The sequence below is a fragment of the Notolepis coatsorum genome (assembly GCF_963971535.1).
Source record: "Notolepis coatsorum genome assembly, chromosome: 4".
In the NCBI taxonomy this organism is placed as follows: domain Eukaryota; kingdom Metazoa; phylum Chordata; class Actinopteri; order Aulopiformes; family Paralepididae; genus Notolepis; species Notolepis coatsorum.
In genome coordinates this window covers 47802942-47815797 of record NC_140168.1, presented here as the reverse complement: position 1 = coordinate 47815797, position 12856 = coordinate 47802942, and positions in this window count along the sequence as shown.

Below are 12856 nucleotides of genomic sequence, written 5' to 3'. Positions count from 1 at the left end.
AACACAAGATTTTATATATAGAGTCCTTACCTGGTCTCTGATGTAATAAAAAAAAAAAAATCCAATTATCTGATCGCCATTCCAGTTATCCACAGCAATCCTGTCCCCGACATTACCGAGCGTTACCCATGAACGGGCGGGTGGGGTTAGTGGTCCATGCCATCGTTGTAAAGGCCTGCCTTGCTTGAGTATTTAAACCCCGCCCCACGGCTCAGATCGGCTCAGAAAACACACCAGCCCATTTCCAATGGAGTGCAATAGCTCCGTAAGGCAGTAGAGGGCGGTGTTGACCGTCTGCCAGCTCAGACAGGGTCTGCAGAGGCTGCAGCCATGAATTATGAATAGATATAGCGAATAAACTATATTCCCATGGCGGGCAATAACGAGTTAACTCGTTTTTGGCAATTAATGTGTTAAAGGCACACGTCAACATTATAGGAAATGAGCTTACTGTCTTCTCCAGAGTCAGACAAGAAGATAGATATCAATGTTCTCTCATGCGTTCAGTAGAACGCTATCTGGCTGCAAGCTAGCCTAGCTTTGCACAAATGCTTTCCGGTTAGCTTGGAAACAGTCCAGAACTCCGACCACGGGACTAGTAGAGACTCGAGAAGTAAGTTAATAGCTTTGCATCCACTGGCAACTTGAAATCCCCCAAAATCCTAACCTTCCCTTTAAGGAGAATTAATGAGAGCTTTAGATTCTAGAAAATGTGTTTGTTTTATACACTGTATCTGTAGTTGTTTCCACCAATAATAATAATAATAACTTTATTTGTATAGCACCTTTCATAAAAATTGCAGCTCAAAGTGCTTCACAGCAGTAAAAAAAAAAAAAAAGACAGGCATAAAATGAGATAAAACAGACATATAATACGAGCGTAAAAGCCTCGATGGGGTCACTATAGAGGAGGGCTGGGCGATAAAATGATAACGATAATTATCGCGATATATTTTAATATAAAATATATATCGGGATTTCTTTTTAATTAATTAATTAATAGAATTTATTTTATTATAATAAAAATTATTATTTATTTTTTTATTTTGTTGTGACCTGCAACAGGGACAGTGGACAGACTTGTATTTCTTGCCTGCAACTTAAAGTAATGGCTTTGCTTGTCCAAATGACAATACTGACCAAATTGAGATTTATTTTTCTCTTGTCCATTTATTTTGTTTGCTTTCTAATTTAAAATACAGGTTGAAACCGTCTGTACACAGGTAGGCTATGTGTGCTAGCAGAGCTAGTCTCCAGTCACAAGTCATGGTGCACATGTGCAGTGGTTTGTCCACCAGAAAAGTGCCAAAAGATAGAAAAGAAACTAGCAGAGCCAGACCTATTCAACTCCCCTGGAGCCACAGCCAGCAGAGAAGCTTGTGTACTTTCGCTTTCAAACCAGCTGCAGCCTGAGAACTGGAGTGTGAGGGGATGTAACACTAAAGATGGCGGCAACGACAAAGAATTGCTGCAAAATAAACATACATCTGTTAAAAAATAAATAAAAATAAATGTAATACTTATAACAATATCGATAATTAGCAATATTGAGTGATATGATAGTTATCGTGATATCATTTTTGGCCATATCGCCCAGCCCTACGTGGGGTTACAAAATGATTGGCCTTCTTCCTCTTGTGGCAATCCGGCCATTACTTTTCAAGATATGGTGAGAAGAGATCCTCTCACACACACACACACTATGCCATTATGCTACTATTTTATTTTATTTTCTGCCTGTACACCCCCCCCCCCCCCCCCCCCCCCCCATGCTGTTATGACACCTGCATTTCCCCAAGGGGATTAATAAAGGAACACTTGACTTGACTGAATGTAAAACACTTATAGCAGACCTTAATTCTCTTTTGTTGACTATCCATATCACAGTATAAGTTATAAACGATAATACGTTTTTTTTTAAAGCAGCACACAAATACCCCATTCTCCATCATAGCTGTCTGTCAACATGTTTGTCAACAAGTTTCTCTTTCATCTGATTGGATGCTGTACATTCAGTTGGATTAAAGGGGCACAAAATGAAATAGTCACTGGAGGAATCAGATCAATATGGGCAAAATTATAGAGATGCATCATAGCATAGGCTCAACACAAAAAGGCACATAAAACAGGGAAGTACACAACATGATCCCATATACATATTGGTAATCAATACACCTAGAATATCTGTGAATATAGGTCTTACAGTAGCAGAAAACGCCACATCATTCACTATTGGCATGCTTTTTTTTTTTAAATATGGCCTTTCCTGTGGAAAGGTATGACATCAGCTCTCAATTGTACTGCTTCTTATAGGGGAAAATACTGCATTCACACAGACCAGTATGTTCCGTGTCAAAAATAGCCTGAAGTTATGTCAGTCTTGCCAATGTTGTAAAACTAGCCGGCCAGTAGGCATGCAAACACCTAAGTGAAGGCCGTTTTATTGGACCAGTGGTAATCTAATTTCTAATGCAGGACCTGTTGCGGAGGTCTTTATTCGGCATGCAACGACACTCAATGTTTTAGCGGTACACACAGCGGTTCGTTTTTTTTTTTTTTTTAGCACACACACCGAAACACACACATTGTCTCTTTAGAATCGCCGATGCGATTCGTCTCTGCGATTAACCCATCCCGTCGTCCTTCCCCCCCTAGGGCAGCCGGGAGCAGACAGGCGTCAACGTGAGCTGCGCCAGGGGACCAATCCAAGTGCTCCTGTCCGTCTTCGTCAAGGATGCCACAGCGTTAGCGATCTGTTGTTGTGCATGTTTTTCCATTGGGTTTATCTTATCGGGGGGGAAACCCTTGCGAGCACGGGGAGAACATGCAAACTCCACACAGAAAGGCCTGGGAGATACCCCACCTGGGTACCTGGCATCATGGAAACCTGGTCCCCAAGCGGGAATCGAACCCTGGACCTTCTTGCTGTGAGGCGACAGTGTTAACCACTACACCACCGTGCCGTGCCGAGAGTGTATTTGATTTTATTACGGTGTATGCTGGATAAATTGCCAACAGTCAAGTGCAGTGGGCGTGCATGTCATCAATCTTACATGAAAAGGGAGGAGGGAGATTCTGGCATTGTAAAGCATGCAGCTTTCAGAGTAGTATAGAAAAGACCCAAGTTAAGAAAATAAGTTGTAGACTAGAGAAAGCTCTGCCATTTAGTATGATTAGTAGTCACATAAGCTGTCATTGGGCATTTTGTAAAGAATAAAACAAATTTGATCATAACATATTTTTTTTTAATCCACTTTCTCCTTATTTTCTATTTTTCTTCCATCCCAATTTCGTATCGCCAATTCTCCCCTTCAATTCTCCCCTCCCCTGTCTTGAACGTTGCTAGACTATGCCACCCACTGGTCAACTGTAGTGAGGATAGAAGCCTTGCATCACGTGTCCCCTCCGGGACACGAGGAGGCAGCCTGTCTATCTTTTCACCAGACAGCGCGGTCTCTCAGTGGCGAGGAGTAACGCGTGAGAGGCTCACGCTGCCCCCGATACTTCCTGACTCTGCTGTACAGGCGTCACCCAACCGACCTGTAGGAGTCGCTGTCCACAACGTCCAATCCCCACCCATTGACCTTTCACCCGCTACCTCTGCCAATTGAGATAGTATGACAACTGGCCCAAGCCGCAGGCAATGCTGACTCCGGAAGTCGAGACCGCAGCCTCTTGCATTGGTGACGAGCGCAATCTCCGCTACGCCACCCAGCCGCCTCATAACAGATATCTTGTTAGCATTACTGCATTGTTTTACTTCAAGATATGGAAATGAATGGCTGACATTCAATAATTTGTTTCAGTTTCAGGTACTTCCCACGCAGTTAAAGGTGATTCATATCACAAAACAAAGGAGTACACATGCACAAATCTTTTTCATCTCACACCACCATTCAAAATCATGCAAGACTGTGACATCACCATTTGTCTTCCAAATGGACTCCCAGGGCCGTACACAGACATTTTGGGGGGCAGGGGCTGAAGCTAGCCCCTTTCGTGACTGCGGTTTGCAATCCTGGGGCTTTTGTGACCGCAGTCACTTGTTCATATGACGCCACCACTTCAGAAAATACCAACCAAGCGTGATCGGTAGGCTCGGAGTGTGTCAAAAATATATCAGATATGAATTTCAAAGATACCCAGTGTACAATATGGGTTTAACACAGCTTTACGATGGGGTCTGGAAGCTTGGAGTTGCTAATAAACAGTTTAAAACATTGTTGGGAAAAAAGAGTGGTACTCACACCGAACTCTGGCAAGATGGCGTCTTCTTCTTCTGCAACTTTTTTGGGGATAGGGAGCGCAGTGATTGCTGGACGCACCAGGCATGCGACAAAAAAAGGTGCAGAAGAAGACGCCATCTTGCCAGAGTTCGGTGTGAGTACCACTCTTTTTTCCCAACAATGTTTTAAACTGTTTATTAGCAACTCCGAGCTTCCAGACCCCATCATAAAGCTGTGTTAAACCCATATTGTACGCTGGGTATCTTTGAAATTCATATCTGATATATTTTTGACACACTCCGAGCCCCCCGATCACGCTTGGTTGGTATTTTCTGAAGTGGTGGCGTCATATAAACAAGTGACTGCGGTCACAAAAGCCCCAGGCTTGCAAACCGCAGTCACGAAAGGGGCTAGGCTGAAGCAAAAAAAAAAGTTAACTCACCCCACCAACACAGACTATTCACACCACCGACAGGCTAAACGAAGCAGGCGTTGTGGTGCCCTAGATAGGTCATTACCAGTGGTGCAGTGCTGGTATAACTCGGTATAACGGCGTTATACCTCGGTCACTGAGGCTGAAGTACGCGCAATCGCTTTTTACATGGCATTATCCAACCGGACTCCCGGAGAAGCATGCAGCTGCAGAGCCGCAGAGCCAGCGGCGCTCTCTGGGCCGCGCGCTGACGGCCGCGCTGTGAGGCAATAGTATCCAGCTGCAGGACGAGAGCAGCCAAAAAAAACTGTGCATGCGCGCGCACGCGCACGGAGCGTTTGACCTACTGTCAATTTGGCACTGCACCACTGGTCATTACCCACCGTGTCCAAGAGCTAAACTGGAGCAGGGCTTTTTAAAGAGGGGAGCAGGTGTGCTGTGTTATCCCATGCCCTATAATGGTGGCCTGACAGTCTTAATTGGTTTAGCCCTGGTCCCCACATGTGGTCATACTACCAAACATTTAGTTTAGGCCTTTGGCATTGTTTATTTTGTATGTAGGTACTGGTAAAAAACCCAGGCAAATATGTTATGTTTATGTAAATTGTTAACAAATACCCTGTTTGTCTGTGCTCTGCTCAACCGTTCTGTGTAGAATCCCTGGCTTCCCAACCAGAACTGGGAGAGGCCAAAGCCTTTTCTGGAGGGGAGATTTGGAAGGAACCAAGTGTGGTAGAGAGGGGGGGGGGGGGGGTTCATAATAAGAAGGGAATATACCTATACAGTGCCCTAAACACTGTGTAGTGTTTTTATAAGGGTAGATCAGTATGTAGTGCTGTATCCATGTGGTACAGAGTTCTTTAAGCTGTAAAATAATGTCTGTATTGTTTAATTGATTGTTGTGCTTTTGGTTTGTCCTTGTAGGAGGAGCTTCCAGGATAAAGCCTGGGTAGAAGCTCCTCTGGGAGAGAAAGGAAAAGTAGAAGCAGAGACACAGTTGTGCTAAAGCCTCGTTGTTGTTGGGTGATATTTTGTTTGTAGGAGAGGTTTAATTGTTTTGTATTCTTGTTCTTATTTAATTATGTTTTAGCCATTTTTCCCCACTGGGGAACGAAAGAAACTAGAAAAATAGAAACCAACCACCGGGTGATGACAACCTGTCTCAGAATATATTTTCCCACCGCTTGGCCACATCCTCACAGGCTTGAGCCAGCCCAAGACCAAACAGCCCTAACGGTCTCTATCTCTTTCACAATGAGGTGACACTCCCCGACTCTGCCCACATGGGCTTGGAGAGTGGAGTACTTTTTAAATGTATAGTGTTTTTGTATTTTTGGATACTACAATACATTTGCCTCTTTATATTTGATAGAAAGCTCAAAGCTCGTCTGAGCTTCTTGTACCATAATAAAGCTTCTTTCACCCGCTCGGCCAAACACACTCTTGTCAAGATGACCATCCTCCCTATATTTGACTATGGCGACATCATCTATAGAATGGTATCCCAGTGTCATACTCCATCCGTTTTGCCACTAGTGCACCACTCACCACTGTGACCTTTATAACCTGGTGGACTGGACATCTCTTCACACCAGAAGGCTTCTTCACTGGCTTCAAGTCATCTATAAAACCATACTTGGTAAAACACCTCTCTGCCTCTCCTCCCTTCTGCACATCTCCACTTCTGATTACAACCTAAGGTCCAGCAACTTCATCAAACTCACCATCCCCAAAGCCTGCACGGTTTCTGGTCGCAACGCCTTCTAATTTGCTGCTGCATCTGACTGGAACACCTTCCAAAACACCCTTAATAAACTCACTGCCCTCACATCGCTCACTGCTTTTAAACAAAATCTGCAACTGATCATAACCGACTGTTGCACCTGCTGACTGCCTCCCAATCACACGCATAGCCCTCAGACTCTTCTCTCGTCCCCCTAAGCCCCCTCACCTATACCTCCCTCCCTCCTCCCCCTTTCTTCTTTCTCTCTCCCTCTGGTTCTCACTCTCCCTTTCGCCCTCTCTCTCTTTCCTTCTCTCCTTTATTTATTGTAATTTTCCTCGTATACTATTGCTACTGTAATTTTGTATTTTATTTACTTGTATGCGTACATAACCTTGTTTTTGTTGCAGTCTCCCCCCCCCCCTTCCCTCAAAAGGCCTTTGCTTTTTGGTCAGGCTGCTTTTGTATATAATAATTTGTTCTTAATTGCTTGCCCGGGTAAATAAAGGTTAAATAAAAAAATGAATACAAATACATTTCAATAAAAAAAGAAAAAACATTTAAAGGGGAACTATCTTATAAATGGCCTTTTCCAGGGGTTTGCATTGTTTTCTAGCAATATGGGGTTGTACCAACACTGTCTATGTCTCTAATTCTCATTTTGGCACATTTGTCCAGTTCAGATGTCACGAGATCCTCCCCCACTGAACTAAGCCATTCTGAATTTACGAGTACCTCTGACGTGTAATAATTCTCATCTGTATACCTAACGCCCCCTCTATGGTTGTAGCCAGCGCCCATACTCAACCATTATTTATTGCAGTACGCAAGCAAATGCGTGGAATTGAAGTTTAACAGTGAGTTAGCATTGGGTTAGCATTTAAAAATGTTATGAGCAAAACGGGCAAGATATGTTGTTCTGTTCCTGACTGCTAAGCAGCGAATACGTCCTTGCATTCATTTCCTGATGATGTTGTGATCCGCCAGCAATGGGCCAAGTTTGTGAGCTATGGCGATCGCGACTTGTGGAGACTATTAGAAGAGGACAAAACAATCACTTATGGATGATAACGTGCGTTTTCACCAGACTACATTGGACTCAGCACTTCTGGTAAATCATAAAAATACTATAGTCAAACAGGTGTTGTGCCGAATTCGGACTGCATGCCAGAATCCGACTCCCCCTCGGAAAGGTATCCCCTGTTGCCCCCTCACGTGAACGCTCATACACTCTTATCAGCCTACCCAGCATGTAATACGTTCTTTGTTAGAACTCAACTCGTTATTATTGGCGCATACACTATCAGATTTCTGTCGGTTTTGTATACACATAAACTCAACAAATAACCTCTGTTCTCCTTGCAATGCATTTTTTATTCTTTTTTATAGTAGGAAGGGGGAAGAACACTATTGTGGGTGTTCCTATGACTTGTATTCAGCTTACAGCTTCGAAACTCCACTTATTTCGTTTTACAATGTCAAAGCCTTTTAAATATAATCAAAACGTTATTGCATTTCTGTCCACTTTATCGCTTTATGACTAGGCGATCGCCTAGAGCGAACTATTGAATATTATTATGAAGAGGAAGAGGAGAAACGGTGATGATCCATCCATAACATAAGGTGCGTTTTCACCAGACTATGTTGGATTCTAGTATTTTCAAACAGGCTGTTTGGATGTAAGTTCCTGGATGTAACGTATATAGAGTAGTATGGGCGGAGCTATTGGTAGAGAACCTGTCACAGTGGTGTCAGGAGAACTGCCTCTCCCTGAACGTCAGCAAAACAAAAGAGATGATTGTGGACTTCAGGAGGTCGCGGGTCAAGGACTACAGCCCCCTCAGCATCGACGGGGCACCGGTTGAGAGAGTGAACAGTTTCAAGTACCTCGGAGCCCACATATCCGAGGACTTGACATGGACCACACACATTGACAGTGTTGTAAAGAAGGCACGACAACGCCTCTACTTCCTCAGGCGCCTAAGGAAGTTCCAAGTCAGTCAGAAGATCCTTAGGAACTTCTACTCATGTACAATAGAGAGCATCCTGACCGGCAACATCACCTCCTGGTTTGGGAATAGCACTGCACAAGACCGTAGCAGACTACAAAGAGTGACACGTTCAGCCGAACGCACAATTGGAGGGGGGCTTCCCACCCTCCAGAACATTTACAACAAGCGGTGCAAGGGGAAGGCTAAGAGAATTATTAAGGACTCGAGCCACCCGAACAACTGCCTCTTTGAACTGCTGCGGTCAGGCAAGCGATACCGGAGTCTTAAGGCGAGCACAGAAAGACTCAGAAGAAGCTTCTATCCCCAGGCCATCAGGCTGCTAAACGAACAATAAACACTATGCAACAACCATCAAATGCACACAGCACACACACCCACACGCACACACTCACTCAAACAAACAACACACTGCAGCACCCACTCTCCACACTTTAGATCACACAAACACACTTTACACTTTATATTTATTGATAAAGGATTTGCACTACAACTCGTACACCTACTGTAAATTGTACCTAAATTGCACCTCATCCCATTTCTGCCTTGCACTATATAGTATGGTATATTAGTACACTGCACAGTATTGTATATTATATGGTAACTCAGTTACGTCTATTCTGCATCGAACATTGTACATATGTCTAAACTGAACACTGTGACCTCATTTTTTTTACTTCTAATTTTACTATGTTATTTTATTTCATACTTATCTTGTCTTGCACAGTCTCTGGAGCATAACAGTAAGAAGCATTTTGTATAAAAGTATTCTGTACTTCTGTATGACAACTATTAAAGAAACTTGAAACTTGAAACTATTTGCTATAGTGCAGGTTGGTGACTGTCACTCAAAGCGCATTGCGAGTATGGGCGGAGCCCAGCCAAAAACAGCTTGGAATCTTGAAGTGGAAAAATGCTGCTCTAGAGTCTAGACTACTTGATTAGAAATACAAAACAATTAATTGTTTTGAAAAAAAAGATTACAGATGTGTTCCATAGACTCACAGGAATTGTGTAAAATTGCCCAAATAGTGAAATAAATAGTAAGATAGTTCCCCTTTAATACAATTAACACCAGTCCGTAAAAGGGTACTTTTTTACTCTGGGTAAAAGGGCAGGGGCTCAAGCCCCCCTTGGGCCCTATCTGTGCATGTGCCTGCCTAAGTGAGCGGGACTAAGCAGTAAGCAGGGGTGTAAAAAGTACCCAGAAATTATACTTAATTGAAAGTATGGGTACTATCTCAAAATCTTATTCAAGTAAAAGTCAGAGTATCTGGCTAAAAACACTTGAGTAAAAGTAAAAAAGTTTCTACTTTTAAATGTACTTAAGTACTAAAAAGTTAAAGTTAAAAAAAAATTCTGACTGTCTATTCTTCTGATAGCAGGTGTTTAATCAAAGATCCCCGCTTTCTAGTCTTGCACAAGGACCAATTAGCATGGGTATGTGCGGGTTAATTGTCTATTGATGGGGATTTGATTGGCGGTTTTTAAATAAAGAACGACGGCAGGATTAATAACGTTAAAACGTTAGTTCAGCCAGAGAAACAAATATACTAATTAAAATAGTTGGACCTGCGAGATTTGTACTTTGTAGGTCTGCATTTTAAATGTAAGGAGTAAAAAGTATGTTTTTTTCTCTGAAATGTGATTGAGTAAAAGTACAAGTATACAAACCTAATAATACTCAAGTAAAGTACTGTCACGTTTTAGACTCGGATACGTGAAAGTTGTAATAAGATATTTAAAGATAAAATAGATTAAACACTTTTGAGGGTATTTATTATAAAAAGTGAATAAGCAAGGTAAAATTGAAATCAAGTTGGTACAACCGGCCGGTCGTGTAGAAAGGAAAATGCAGTCAAGTCAGTGTCCCGTCCGTCCAGCAGTCTCGTCCATGGAGTCCAGTCAGTCCGTCCAGCAGTCTCGTCCGTGGAGTCCAGTCTGTCCGTCCAGCAGTCTCGTCCAGTCAGTGAAGCAGTGTCCAGTAGAAGTCAAAGCAGAGAAGAATTCCTCCTTCCCTGTCAGGGTGCTCTTTATTAGTGACCCCATAGTCCAGTGTGTATGTGGTCTCGGTCCTGAGTGCACGTCGTGTGTCTTGTGTATTGGTCAGCCTGTATGTCAGGCGTGCATGAGTGCGTGGTACGCACAATTACGTGCACATATGTGCGTGTGTCTTTATCGATAACGATCTGTGATTGATGGAGAGTGTGGTATTTGACCAGTATCTGACCGGGGTTTTATAATCCCTTGGCTAGTTGTATATTAGTGACTTGTGGCATTTTGTGACAATGAGTTGAATTATTTGATCTGAGCTAATCTGGTGAGATCCCTCACCAAAGGTTCTAATGGATTTAAGTGGATGCAAATGGCTGTGCCTAACCTTTTGATCTGGTCTGGAGCTTTGCCAGATGCAGCAGTGTCCAGCGTGGTTTATTTGTGTGTGTGGAGTGAGAGAGAGAGTGAAGGGGGAGAGATGTGCTTGGAGCTCTTGCTCTGGCCTATGTGTTGTGTCATTTAGAATTGTCTATTGTCTTAATTCAGTATTATTTATCAGTACAAATCCCCCAAAACAGTACTTAAGTATTGTAACGAAGTACAATTACTCAAGTACTTTACACCCCTGGCAGTAAGGCCGCGAATGCCGCACCTTGTGTAAGTCATGTAACATATTACAGGAAGTGACAATGACTTTGTTTGTCTCCCTTTGAAAGGTCTCTGGACATTTGTTTAACTTTGCGTTACTCACTGCGATGCTCAACCAGTGTGTAAGAGAATTTACCCATCTCAAACATCACCCTCTTCTCTTGATCCTCCAATCACAACTGTATGTATATTCTTTTGCAGTATTGCCTTCCTTTAAACATAATGTTCCTGCCTTTGATAACGTCACTATAGGCTAATGGTGGGTCCCCAATGAAAGCAAAAGGCCTGCATTACAGTACAGTAGGTCTTACACTGATACACTATATGAAGTTTGCTGTAAAAGCGTGTTATAGTGAAAGTACTGTACACCTACTTAAATGATAAGATGCTGTGGTTAGACCAGCCCATGCAAGTTGTCCCATCTGTCCCATTGTGTCTGCACTAGATGATAAGCACTGTGCTGCCCTTTTTGTGGATTTGTCTAATGCATTTGACACAGTTGATAGATTTTCATTGCTTTTGCAAAGATTGTGTAATATGGGTATGGTAGAAGGCTTGTGACTGGTTACAGGATTATTTGTTTGAAAGACGTCAGTGTGTGAAGTTCGGAAATACTGTACCAAATCAGAGTTTTAACACATAACAAAGGGTTCAATTCTAGGTCCTGTCCTCTTTACTATTTAAATCAATTATATAGTTTCACCACTGAAAGATTGTCAGGCCCATTTATATGATGGAGAACCTGCAGCTTTCATTTAACTCCCTCCATAATTTTTTTCTCAAAATCCAGAAAGATAGACTATAGCAACTTGCATATCTATACTATAAATGATTCAAATATCGAAATGGTCACAGAAGAATATAAATATCTTGGAATCAGGTTTGATGACAAATTCACATTTCAACACCAAATCCATCCCATTTATGAACAGGAATGTGTGGAGTTTGCGGAGAACCTGAACAGCTTCTACTGCAGGTTCATACACACACCTTCACTCAGGAGAGGGATGAGCTGACCACCAATCTCCTGTGTAAAGCAGCGACTAACACCAACCTAGAGTTTCACCCAAGGGAGGTGGAAAGGGGAAAGGGAAAGGGTGGATGACGCAGTGATAACCCTGCTGCATCACACCTACACACAGCTGGAGAAATCCAAGTCCTGTGTCAGGATGGTATTCGGTATTCAAGTGCATTTAACACCGTGCAACCTCATCTGATGGGACAGAAACTCCTCCAGATGAATGTCAACCCCCACCTCATACTGCTCATTCTCTCTTTCCTCACAAATAGACACCAGACCGTTAGATTCAACGGCAACTACACCTCTAACAGAACTGTATCTACTGGGGCACCACAAGGATCTGTCATCTCACCAGTCCTGTTTGCGTCTAGTCTTTTACCAACACACTTGCACTTCCGCGTTCGGTTTGCGCGATCTGATTGGCCACTGACGTACGCTCTCTCTACGCCCAAACAGCGCGTTACGCTAGTTCTGCCTCTAACCTCTAACAGCCTGCAGCCTGCTAGCATTATCCAATTCATATCAATCGAAATAACGTTTTCATCTCTCTATATTAACGTGATTCTATCAACACAACATAAATGTTCAAAACACGACAAGACAGTTTGCATCACTTCCCACGGTTCTCGGCACTTATTCTACCGGTAGTGTGGTAGTTGTTGCCACGGGACGGTCCACACACCGCTATCAGTGTTCTTCTTCCCCGCCAATGAAGTATTCACCCAAAGACCCAATACCGTTGAATAATGCTAGCAGGCTGCAGGCTGTTAGAGGTTAGAGGCAGAACTAGCGTAACGCGCT